Raw genomic sequence first — 12006 nt, 5'->3', positions numbered from 1 at the left:
AGGAGTTAATGGCAGCAGCCCATAGCTGCCATTAAGTCCTAGGTTAATCATGGCAGGCGTCTCCCCGAGATACCTTCCATGATTAACCTGTAAGTTAAAGAAAATAAAGACATACACCCAAAAATCCTTTATTTGAAATAAATGACAAAACAAAAACCACCCTCTTTCACCACTTTATTCAACTCCCCAAATACCCCTCCAGGTCCAACGTAATCCACAGAGGTCCCACGATGCTTTCAGCTCTGCTACATCAGAAGCTGACAGAGAGCGGTCACAGACCACGACCGCTCTCTGTGAGATCCCTGCAACTGAAGTGTCGCGCTATCAGCGATGACGTCACTCAGGTTACCCGCGGCCACAGATCTCAGCGGGAGGACTTCAGCTGTGGCCGCGGGTAACCTCAGTGACGGCACCGCTGATAGCGCCGATCACTTAAGTCACTCAGGGAATTTGCGGTCATCAGTGAGACCTTCACTGGTGACCGAAAATCAGGCCATGACACACAGACAGAGCCGCAGGATGACAATGAAGTCAGGTGAAGTTCATCCGACTTCATTCTAATCGCGCGGCTCTGTCTGTGTCTGTTGTCATCTGCCATTCAGCTCTGCTACATGGCTCTATCTGTGTCTGCAGTCAGCGGGCATGTAGCAGAACTGAATGGCAGATGACATAGCTGCTGAGAATAAAAACGAATCACATACGGATCACACACGGATTGTACAGGGACTACAATCATGAGAAAAATCACAGAATCGCATTGCTGTTGCATTGCACACTGATCAACACTCGGACAGCGCTCATGCTACTTTCTAGCATGAGACTCGGTCCGATTTTACACTCGCAAGTGTGATTCCAGCCTTTTGGGAAGTAGGAGACTGCACCCCTCCAGCTAATTGCCATCCCATTTTTAAAGAGTGCTGACAGTAATGAAAAAATAACAATAAAACAGAATTCCGCCCCCAAAATTCACTTTAATGTTTTTTTCATGTAGATTACTCAGTAGGGGGCAATAGAGTGTACGCCCCACATATTATATTCTATACAATCTACACATATCACCAAGACCCTGCTCATCAGTGTGCAGATGCATGCCCAGCCGGCCACATGGGTGTCTACAGTAAGTCGTGGAGTGAATACATGATGCCCGCACGTCATCCAAAGTCTCATAGGTTTCACAGAGCAGACATGAGAAAGTCCTGGTGCATCGTACCATCTGTTCTTCTTTATGTTTACTACATAAATATCCTGGTAATATGTATCCAATTAACGCATGGCATATAGACAGCAAACTGCAGAACATAAGTGGCAACAGCTGATCTGAGAGTTGTAATCCCAGTTATTCCAGTGCAGCTATTACAGTTTATTAGAGTGTGGTCATTTATGGCGCACCCATACTGCGATACCAGACCAATGCCCCAGTATGAGATTCACTTCCGGACCTTATGGGCTAGAAGTTCCAGTCATTATTTTGTCTTATTGCCAATTCCTCTAGCGTCATGCCTCAAGATACAGAAAAATTGTCAAATGTTTTGTATAAAACTACCACCCTTCCTCAGAACATTATTGATATAATGTGTCACTAAATTGCCCCTGTCCTGAATAACTTTATTCCCGTGCCAGCACTCAACTGAAAAGGACATGAGGGAGGAGAGCATAAACTGGTTTTAGCCAATCAGCATTACTCAGAAGTCTCCCACTAATAATGATTGGCTGAGAACAGCCTCACATTGCTCCTCCCACAGGTCCTTTTCAGTTGGATGCAAGCACAATGTACAATCTCTTATTACAATGGAGTTTTGAAAGGGTGTTCACATATTTAAGGGGTATGCCATAAATGTCTGATAGATGTAAATCTCATCTATATCTGTGTCGCCCTGACCTATCACTCTTTGATTTTACTGGTCCAAGGGATATCTACTATATATACCATACAATTTCCTTATGGTTTATTGTATATGTTTCTCCCTGGATCTATAGATGTTTTCTCCTCTCTTTACCTACGTTAGGGGATAGTCAGTCTCCCTCCATGGGACCTTCTTTTCCTCCTTCTGTCTTATTTAAACCTGTTTTTTTTATTATGTATGTTCAACTACTAATCAGCTATCACATGTGATCTTAATATTGCAATTTTGTGATAATAAAAATGTATACACTTTTTTCACAAATTGTGGTACTGTAGTTCTACTTTCAACATGTTAAACAGCCCCTATTTTTCACAAGTTATCGTATGTATATTATGGGGTTCATGTATTTTACTATGAATATGAGGTCCGCTATACTTGGTGTTTGTTTCCTTGTTTTTTGTATATAGTTGCACCTCCTGTGCCCACCAGAGTCGTCCAACACAATGCCCGGGACCTTAACCAGGTAAAAGACCCACCATATGAATGCAGCGGGTCAGGTTGTTTGGGTGGCGGGTTAATGGGATCCGGGACATTGGGACTGGACTGTCGTGGGTAGAGGCTGCAACAGAGCAGGTTGAGTCTCCGCCACCATTGAAACCGGTAGTGTCCCATTGTTGAAAAGATGAACTCTTTAAAAAAAAAAATTAATAAACCTCTGATGTCCTGTAGCTCGGGGAAGAGCTACGTTTAACCAAGGGGGTATGTGGCGCCCTGGCCTATCAGGTCATCACAGGGTATTGTGCAATCTGCCCTTCTGCCCAGTATCCACCTTCTCCTTGGTTATGGGTCCCTGACCTTTGGTGTTGCCAAGAACAAGCTAATCAAAATCCTAGGAACACTCTGCACCACACCCACCAGACACACCAGTGGATGGCCTGAAGGGAATAGGGTCGCCCACTGGGGGGTTGGTTAAGGGGAGGTCAGGAGTGTCAGGAGCAGTGCAGTTGAGTGGTGACTCTCGAGAGGAGAGGTCAGGAGCTGGGCTCCTTAGTATTACTAGGTGGCAGACGTTCGTCTGGGCCTGGTAGGAGCTGGACCCCAGTCGCAGGGGATCGTGACAAAGGGCACGGACTGTCAAGGAGGACAGCCGGCAGCCTTGTGCCATCACCGGGCAGGGGCCAGGGCACGACGGGGTACATGGACCCTTGGCCAGGAAATAGCTTCAGGCGTCCTGGCCATTTACTCGACGAGGACAGAGCCTTCAAAATCCGTTCTCCACCCGCTCCAAAATCGGGGTACTAGTGCAACGAGGGGGATAGGACTTTCCCACTACATAGTCCAGAAAATCCCAAGCGTGAACCCTGAAAGCAAGCTCACCCAGTTAGCCACACTCGGGAGCGGTACCTGACTAGTTTTATGCTAAAGGGACCAGTTAGAAGAAAAGGTGCCAAGGAAAAGGTCACAGGCTAACAAGCAACACCAATGGGCATGGGATCCAGGCGTGCTCCCTTCAAGCAGCAGTGGTGTCAAGAACTTTGGTTTACCACAGTTGTCGGTGTCAGCGTCATTGGACTGAGTTAGTACATAAGTGACCCTTACCGTCCCAACGACACCTCCCCGCAGCCCTCATCGAGTCCCAGGGCATTCCCCCTACATGTGCAGGGGTTAAACACCAGGCTGCCCCCACCATCGCCACCGGGTACTCCCAACAGCAGTGGTGGTACTCCACCTTACCAGACACCACGGGTGGCGTCACAAACTTTCCACATCCTCCCTTATAAATATTCCCCCTTTTTTTTCCCAAGTGGCCGTGCGACCCCGACCCTCGGGTCCGGAGTTCCCTCGAGCCACCGCGGATCCGGATCCGAGCAGCCCAGCTGCTGACGCGGGGGCGGCACATACCTACACCCAATTCCTTTTCCCCTTGTGCTCTATGGGAGTTATCTAAACAGCTGAGTAAACAGGTTGGCTGTTACGGTAAGGCTGGGGCCACACGGGGATTACTGCGATCCCCTCGTATGACACTCTTCTCACGCTGGCAGTACAGCAGAGCCGAGTGTCATGCGAGTGTCCCTGCGACTGAGGTGCGAGCGGACCTCAGCTGCGGGGGACGGGCCGGCGCTGAGGAGGGGAGGGCCGGTGCTGAGGAGGGGCGGGCCGGCACGGATTAGGAGAGGAATGGATTTATCTCCCTCTCTCCTCGGCTATTGCCATTCTCCCCCTGCACTTGCGGTACACCAGTGTACCGCGAGTGCAATGTGATTTTTCTCTCGCCCCATAGACTTGAATGGGTGCAAGAGAAAACAGGATCGCTTTCACCCGCAGCATGCTGCGATTGTTTTCTCGGTCCGATTAGGGCTGAGAAAATAATCGCTCATGTGTGCTGACACAGGCTAATATTGGTCCGAGTGGAATGCAATTTTTTATCGCACTCCACTTGCACCGATTTTCCTGCCGTGTGTCTTAGGCCTAACTCCCATAGAAGAAAATCTAATACATCCAGATATCTCGGACAAGGCAGAATAGGACCCAGTATCATAATACCACTAGCTTCCCTAGCTATGCCCAAATTGTTCTCGTCCTAAAAGTCAATATTGACTCTTTATGTCACGAGGTGTCTGGCTCAAAACTCGACAAGTGTCAGGACTACATCTGACGCTGTTCACACAGCAGAGTCTTAAGGGTGCTTTACACGCTGCAATATTAGTAACGATATATCGTCGGGGTCATGTTGTTAGTGATGCACATCCGGCGCCGTTACCGACATCGCAGCATGTGACACCAATGAGCGACGATCAACGAGCACAAAAACGTGAAAAATCGTTGCTCGTTGACACGTCGCTCATTTCCTTAATATCGTTGCTGCTGCTGGTACGATGTTGTTCCTCGTTCCTGCGGCAGCATACATCGCTATGTGTGACACCGCAGGGGCGACGAACATCTCCTTACATGCCTCCACCGGCAATGCGGAAGGAAGGAGCTGGGCGGGATGTTAAGTCCCGCTCATCTCCGCCCCTCCGCTTCTATTGGACGCCTACCGTGTGACGTCGCTGTGACGCCGCACGAACCGCCCCCTTAGAAAGGAGGCGGATCGCCGGCCAGAGCGACGTCGTAGAGCAGATAAGTCCATGTGATGGGGACTAACGAGGTTGTGCGCCATGGGCAGCGATTTGCCCGTGTCGCACAACCGACGAGGGCAGGTACGATCGCTTGCGATGTCGCTAGCGAGATCGCACTGTGTAAAGTACCCTTTACTGTCCATACTATGCTGCTTTTGAGCTGCACACACAGGCTCGGGCATCGACCAGCTGTGCTCGTGTTAGTAATCGGGTTTGCAGGAGTTAATTTCTGCTAGCCTGTGGATTACTGCTGGAGTCACATGTCACAGGAGACCTATCACAGTTGCCTCCACCTTTTTTAAGATGGTGTTCTCCCATTCTGATGATAACTGTATGCGATCCCGCTCCTTCTGCTTTGATATTCAGTTCCTGGTGAACTTCTGTGTGTTATTTGGTGTGTTTTGGAATATTCTTGTTGTCTTATTATTTCTTCCCTGCTCTTTACTTCCTCCTGATCACATATGGTCTATACCTCTGTGAGTGATTGCTGTGAGTTTAAGTTTTGATTTTTCCCTGTCTGTTCATTTGTCCCGATCTTCTCCTAGGTGGAGGGAGGAAGGCCACTAGACCAGTGTTGTTCACGAGCTAGGGCAAGGAAGGCGGCCTAAACATTGTCACCTTCAGACGTACCTTTGCGATTAGGGTCAGCTAAGACTCCCCTAGCCTGAGGGACAGTTTAGTCTCCCCTCTCCCTTGAGATCCTGTCACACCCCATGACACTTTATAGGGCTCTATCACATATAGGGCTTTCTGGATAATTCTATTTTCAAACACGTGTTTTGTGTTTGTTGCCCCTCATCAGTACAAAGCAGGAGAATTGATTGGCTGGGTGAGAGGCCTTTGACAGGTGGTTTAAGTGGTAAAGTTTCTCCTTGTGACGTAGTGGGAATTATAGGTCATGCAGTGCTCCTGTGGGAAATTAAATATGTAAATGGCCTCTTCAGAGAAAAGAGGACACGAGCTCTAGTGAAGAACCTACACCCTAGGAAACACAGTGAAATACATTTGTATGAAATTTGCTGATGTGGACCATTTTCGAAAATAGCACTTTTTGGGTTAAAGGAATTTTTTGGTAGTTGACATCATGGCTAAAAGCGGATGTGAAAGCCACTCTCAGCTCATTCTCTGTATATGACCTGCAGTGACAGATGCTTCTATATCTAGAAACAAAAGGGGTGGGAGGTCAAAAAGATCTTCTCCGGGTCACTAGAACGTCTGGCCATTTCCCGGGAGTCCTGTCTATTTACAATCCTTGTGGCCTAATTTTGGAAATCACACTATATGATTTGATGGGAATGAGAGCCTAGAGGAAAAACTCAAAATGGAACAGTCCCTAGACAGTAATACATGCGGTCCCAGTGACTACAACAGAAGCTGGAACCCACCCGGTCCCACTACCAGCTGTCTCAGACAATCAGAGAGCACTACATTCCCCATCGTGTACTGCAGGTTCTGACTTATATAGCGCCAACATAGTCCACAGCGCCTTAATCCATCAGTATGTCTTTAGAGTTTAAGAGAAAACCTGAGACGAGAAGGAAACCCACACAAACACGGGGAGAACATACAAACTCCCTACAGATGTAGGATTTGACCCCAGGGCTGCACGTGTTGACCACTGGTCCACCATGTTGCCCCAATGTCTAAGCCTATCACATCCCCATCATATCAACACACAGAATTCCACTATAATGTGTAGTGATAAGGTACTGCAGAATCTATGTATCTAAGCACACTATGTGTGATATGGCCCCAGGGACCCACATTGCTCCATGTTCCCTATTATAAAATGTAATTGCCACAATATACATTTTTTAGAGGTAATGTGCTGCAGGGACTGACCACCTCAGCTTATTACATGTGACTTCTGTTAAATATTGCGGTCAAGCTTAAAAATTAGTAGCAATTGTATAGTATACATACAGCGACGTGCCTATATACAGTCATGTATATAGTGATATATATACACATAGGTATACCTACAGTACTGGTATATATACAGTGATTATTACATATATACAGGTACGCTTACAGTGTTATACAAATATATACATCTATGAATACAGATACAGTGGTGTACCTATATATACAGCCAGTATGTGTACAATGATGTACCTATATATACAGGTATGTATACAGTGATGTACCTATATATACACGTATGTGAACAGTGATGTTCCTATATATACACAGGTATGCATACAGTGATGCACCTTTATATACAGGTATGCATATAGTATTGTACCTATATAAAGGTATATTTACAGTGATGTACCTATATGTATAGGTATGCATATAGTCATGTGCTTATATATACAGGTATGCATACAGTGATGTACTTATATATACATTTATGCATACAGTGATGCACCTATATACACAGGTATGCATACAGTGATGTACCTAAATATACAGGTATGCATACAGTGAAGCACCTATATATACACATGTATGCATACAGTGATGTACTTATCTACATAGGTATGCATACAGTGATGTACATATATGCAGGTATACATACAGTGATGCACCTATATATACAGGTATGCATACAGTGATGCACCTAAATTTTCAGGTATACATACAGTGATCTACCTGTATATACAGGTATACATACAGTCATGCACTTATATATAGAAGTATGCATACAGTGATGTACCGATATATACAGGTATGCATACAGTGATGTACCTATATATACAGGTATGCATACAGTGATGTACCTATATACACAAGTGTGCATACAGTGATGTACCTATATATACAGGTATGCATACAGGGATGTACCTATATATAGACAGGTGTGCATACAGGTAGATTATGGGCAGGTGTGCAAGATCAGTATTTGGGCCCTTTGCAGTCTAATAATGTGACATACCCCGTGTGCTGCTTTGCAGGCGGTGTTGACCCCTCACCTCTTAGGACCCTGTGTGCTGCTTTGCAGGCGGTGTTGGCCCCTCACCTCTTAGGACCCTGTGTGCTGCTTTGCAGGTGGTGGTGGCCCCTCACCTCTTAGGACCCTGTGTGCTGCTTTGCAGGCGGTGTTGGCCCCTCACCTCTTAGGACCCTGTGTGCTGCTTTGCAGGTGGTGGTGACCCCTCACCTATTAGGACCCTGTGTGCTGCTTTGCAGGTGGTGTGGGCCCCTCACCTCTTAGGACCCTGTGTGCTGCTTTGCAGGGGGTCTTGGCCCCTCACCTCTTAGGACCCTGTGTGCTACTTTGCAGGCGGTGTTGACCCCTCACCTCTTAGGACCCTGTGTGCTGCTTTGCAGGGGGTGTTGGCCCCTCACCTCTTAGGACCCTGTGTGCTGCTTTGCAGGGGGTGTTGGCCCCTCACCTCTTAGGACCCTGTGTGCTGCTTTGCAGGCGGTGTTGACCCCTCACCTCTTGGGACCCTGTGTGCTGCCTTGCAGGTGGTGGTGGCCCCTCACCTCTTGGGACCCTGTGTGTTGCTTTGCAGACGGTGTTGGCCCCTCATCTCTTAGGACCCTGTGTGCTACTTTGCAGGCGGTGTTGACCCCTCACCTCTTAGGACCCTGTGTGCTACTTTGCAGGCGGTGTTGACCCCTCACCTCTTGGGACCCTGTGTGGCTGCACAGGTTGTTCGCCCCTATATGACCATACAGGCAGGGTGACTGCACAGATCAGGCAGATACAAAACACAATGACATAACATTTCCCCTTGGTACCAGTGTTGGGGTCCCCCAGCTCGGGGTGCACCAGTTTAGGAGACCGGCCCTGTTACCCTCTGTGCCATGGATGGTGTACTGCATGGTGGTATTTCCTGAAAACCCCCTATTGTGTCTTTTTCATTAACCCTTTGGTGCCCGCTGACAACCTTGCAGCTTTCCTTCCATTAAACACGTGTGCTGTGAAGCATCACAAACAGAAAACATCCTCGCGTGGGAGAGCTGGCAACACATCCGTCTCCATCAAGTGTGACATGATGGAATTGTAATGAAATGTATCTAATCCTAATCATACAGCCAGGAGTGAGCCATCCACCCACCTCCCCTTACATAACACATGACAAAGGCAGGGGCCGCTGTGTGCCGGCACCAGGGGGGGATTCTTTGTTTAAACACTTCGGAGAATGTATTTTTACATTGGGGAAGACACCACTATAAGAATGGGGGACATGTTTCCATTTACCTAGACTACACGTTCCCAAGAATTAGGGGCACCTCCATTGTCTGGTGATTTCCAAGGACTGATGGTCATTACTTCCTCTACCTTTGTTGGACCCTCCATAATCCGCATCATGGGGTCCTTGTACCCCTTATATATTACTCTCCCTTAATCTTTATCCAACTATTAGGGCTTCTTACATCCTTCTACCCAAGACTCTCAATCTGAGACCACTTTCATGAATGTGGTGTTGTGACCATTGCTACCATTATTGAAGCTGAGGCTGCTTATAAAGATTAAGGGTTCCTGCACCTTTTAGCTTTTATTAGCCTGAAGGTTATTTGGAAATAAATGAGGTTCCTACAAACCCTTACCTTTGGTTAAAGGCTTCTTAGAATTGAAGATGCTGTAACCCCTTTAATTGTTCTGTCCTAGGCAGTTTCCATGAATTAGGGGAGCCCTACACTCTCCTACCTTTTCTACATGGTCCTTCAAACCTTTATCCACCATCAGCACTTTTCCAGGACATAGGGAGGTCTTTATACCCTTCATCCTTATTCTTCATAGTCCATGCACCATTTCTATTGTGTGTAGCCTTACCCTGTATTTAGGGTTGGGTCCTGCACCTCTTCTATTGTGTGTAGCCTTACCCTGTATTTAGGGTTTGAGGTCCTTGCACCCTTCTATTGTGTTTAACCTAACCATGTATTTTGGGTTGGGGGTCCTTGCACCCCTTCTATTGTGTGTAGCCTGACCCTGTATTTAGGGTTGGGTCTGCACCTCTTCTATTTTGTGTAGCCTGACCCTGTATTTAGGATTGGAGGTCCTTCCACCCCTTCTATTGTGTGTACCTGACCCTGTATTTAGGGTTGGGGTCCTCGCACCCGTTCACCTTCAGCTGATCAGTACCTTTAATTTAGGTTTGGAGGTCTTTGTACCCCTTCTATTGTGTGTAGCCTGAACCTGTATTTAGGGTTGGGGGTCCTTGCATCGCTTCTATTGTGTGTAGCCTGACCCTATATTTAGGGTCCTTGCACCCCTTCTATTGTATGTACCTGACCCTGTATTTAGGGTTGGGGGTCCAGTGGCACCCTTCTATTGTGTGTAGCCTGCCCCTATATTTTGGTTGGGGGTCGTTGCACCTCTTCTATTGTGTGTAGCCTGACCCTATATTTGGGGTTGGGGTCCTTGCATCCTTTTATTGTGTGTATCCTGACCCTGTATTTAGGGTTGGGAGTCCTTGCACCCTTTTATTGTGTGTAGCCTGACCCTGTATTTGGGGTTGGGGTCCTTGCATCCTTTTATTGTGTGTACCTGCCCCTGTATTTAGGGTTGGGGGTCCTGGCACCCTTCTATTGTGTGTAGCCCGCCCCTATATTTTGGTTGGGGGTCCTTGCACCCCTTCTATTGTGTGTAGCCTGACCCTATATTTGGGGTTGGGGTCCTTGCATCCTTTTATTGTGTGTATCATGACCCTGTATTTAGGGTTGGGGGTCCTGGCACCCTTCTATTGTGTGTAGCCTGCCCCTATATTTTGGTTGGGGGTCCTTGCACCCCTTCTATTGTGTGTAGCATGATCCTATATTTGGGGTTGGGGTCCTTGCACCCTTCTATTGTGTGTACCTGCCCCTGTATTTAGGGTTGGGGGTCCTGGCACCCTTCTAGTGTGTGAAGCCTGACCCTGTATTTGGGGTTGGGGTCCTGCACCCGGTCACCTTCAGCTGATCAGTAAGTTTCTCTGCAGCTTTCTTACCTTGTGGATGGTGATTCCCAGGATCTTGTGGAACATTTCTCAAAATAGCAGATCCCGAGCTGGCAGCAAATGGACCGAAATAACAGCTCCCGGGAGATCCACAGCAGATCCGATCGCAGACTCTCCACTTGCAAAGTGAATTTCCAGGGTGTTTGTGCTAAGCAATCTCACCCCACGCAGCTTTTCCGATCCCCCGTGGGTAAGCATTGTTCCAAAGACAAGCCAGGTCTGGAGAGATCCCTTTGTGGAGCTGTGCAGGAGCAGCCCCTCAGCCCACCCGTGACAATGGGCTCCCTCTCCCTCTCTGCTGTCATTGCTCCCAACCCAGCCCTCACTTCATCATTTGGGTTGGATGTGTCTGAGAGGATGGCAGTAGACAGCGCAGCCTCACTCGGCTTCCTCCAGCAGCCACTTCTTCTTCATCTGAGGTGGAAAATTGCAATCTGACAACTTTTTTTTTCACCTACAGATGTGTGGATTGCAGCATGGACGTCCTTGTTTCCTCCCACACTCTCATGGTGGGAAGGAGACACAATCTATGCGTGCAGTAATCCTCAGGCTGCTGGTATTAGCACAATGCAGGAGCAAGGAAAGGGTTAAACGCATGCACTGGTGGCAGGAGAAGGTCACAGCTGTCAATCATGTAAAGTTGTGCTGCAGATCCCTGTAGTCTTCTTCATATCCCTCCTGTGCACCCCAAGATGCAGGGTCGAGTTTGGAAGGAATCATGGTCCAGCCTCAGAAGAGGGCTAGCTGCCCTGTCCAAGGCCCTCAGATAGCCCAAGTGCAGAGGGGCCTTATAGCCTTCATGTGTGTCCTGTCCACGTTTGCTCTGTCCACTGTTTATCTCCTCGTTTACATCTAGACTAGAAAGACACCATGTAGTAAATAATAATAATAATATATATACATATATATATATATATATATATATATATATCTATCATAACTCACATAATTTATATATATATATATTACCATTATGTTGTTTGTGCTCCCTTTACTTTTTTGAGCAGTATATATATATATATATATATATATATATATATATATATACTACAGTTCAAACGTTTGGGGTCACCCAGACAATTTTGTCTTTTCTATGAAAAATCATATTTTTGTTGATCAAATGAGTTGCATAATGAATAGTTTTAGTCCAGA

General features: G+C 47.1%; 1 protein-coding gene across 1 annotated transcript in view; it reads right to left on the bottom strand.

The window, feature by feature from the left end:
• Positions 1-11284, bottom strand: part of GPR153 (G protein-coupled receptor 153) — a 115259-nt gene extending 103975 nt beyond the window's left edge. The window contains exon 1 of the mRNA XM_075328918.1: positions 10846-11284. The gene's annotated coding sequence lies outside the window, so the exon portion shown is untranslated. The remainder of the gene's footprint in view (positions 1-10845) is intronic.
• Positions 11285-12006: the final 722 nt, after the last annotated feature.

This window comes from Anomaloglossus baeobatrachus, chromosome 11 (assembly GCF_048569485.1).
Source record: "Anomaloglossus baeobatrachus isolate aAnoBae1 chromosome 11, aAnoBae1.hap1, whole genome shotgun sequence".
NCBI lineage: Eukaryota > Metazoa > Chordata > Amphibia > Anura > Aromobatidae > Anomaloglossus > Anomaloglossus baeobatrachus.
The sequence above is the reverse complement of the archived record's forward strand: the minus strand, read 5'-3'. Positions and strand labels throughout refer to the sequence as shown.